This window comes from Sinocyclocheilus grahami, unplaced genomic scaffold (genome assembly GCF_001515645.1).
Source record: "Sinocyclocheilus grahami isolate Dianchi unplaced genomic scaffold, SAMN03320097.WGS_v1.1 scaffold1570.1, whole genome shotgun sequence".
Taxonomy (NCBI): domain Eukaryota; kingdom Metazoa; phylum Chordata; class Actinopteri; order Cypriniformes; family Cyprinidae; genus Sinocyclocheilus; species Sinocyclocheilus grahami.
This window is the reverse complement of record NW_015506749.1, coordinates 6,319-7,436: the sequence shown is the minus strand read 5'-3', so window position 1 is coordinate 7,436 and position 1,118 is coordinate 6,319. Positions and strand designations below refer to the sequence as shown.

The window sequence follows — 1,118 nt, the reverse complement described above, 5'->3', positions numbered from 1 at the left end:
GAAGTTTTCGCACTGAAAGAGAAGTGATCTCGCGCTCATAGACGTTCCAGGCTATATCTGCAGCTAAACTGTATAAAAAACAGAATGAACTGAAACGTTAAGACAATAAACACAATAAATAAATAAATAAATACAATTTATGAATGATGCATTGCTAATTGACATATAATTTATTACAGTACAGAAACTATAAAGTATATATATATATTTTACCTTATTCTGTGCAGAAAATGGAAATGATCGTTTGTATATAAAACAATCCTAAAATTGCAATTAGGAAAAAATTATATATTACAAATTATGATTATTGTCCAGCAGTGTATTTGATTTCTTATAGCAAATTCAAAGTAAGAGATAAGTATTTGATTCAAATTCAAAGTAAGAGATAATAAAATAATTCCTTGTAAAAAAAATAAATAAATAATACATACATACATACATACATACATACATACATAAAAGTATTGTATTTGACATTTCTGTCACTTCTGAAATTATGGCTACGCCCCTGGTGTGACAAAATGTTAGCCTACATAATACTTTTAAAGCTCTTTTTTAAAATCTTGGCGTACATAAATTTCTACATATGCCATGTCGTGTCATAGCATCATTAAACTAGCATCTAACAATGGACAAAGGTGTTTTTTTCTTCTCTAACCTATGGTTCTCTAACCATAAAGGCTGTTGTGTAATTCGCCCCCTGACTAAGCATTTAAAGAATTTAGGGGAAGCATTTAAATAATCCTGTGAATGCACTTAAAGAATGCAGAATCTAATCGTTAATCGGATCGAATCGAATTTAATTGTGAATCGAATCGAATTTAATCGTTCTGAATTTGCAAAAATCGCTCTCGAATCGAATCGAAAACCTATCGAGTCGCTGTCTACCCAAAGATCTACAGCCCTACTAACAACAATGCTGAGAAAGTCTTCAGCGATTTCAGTGGTTTGTTACGCCCCCTGGTGGCCAAAAGTTATCGATCATTTTGTTTTGCATTTATTTGTTTCTGAAATTGTGTCCATTTCTGAATGTTTACTTGTATGCTTAAAACTGCAGTTAGCTACATGTGAAACTGCAAGCACTGTTTACACCATGAGTGTCTTTATTCTATTGTTTT

The 1,118-nt window shown here is 31.5% G+C and overlaps 1 protein-coding gene across 1 annotated transcript in view; it reads left to right on the top strand.

Annotated features, from left to right (window-relative positions):
* The window catches only part of LOC107571245 (short transient receptor potential channel 3-like), a 56,701-nt gene that overhangs the window by 54,074 nt on the left and 1,509 nt on the right, over nucleotides 1-1,118 (top strand). The gene's annotated exons all lie outside the window — the stretch shown is intronic.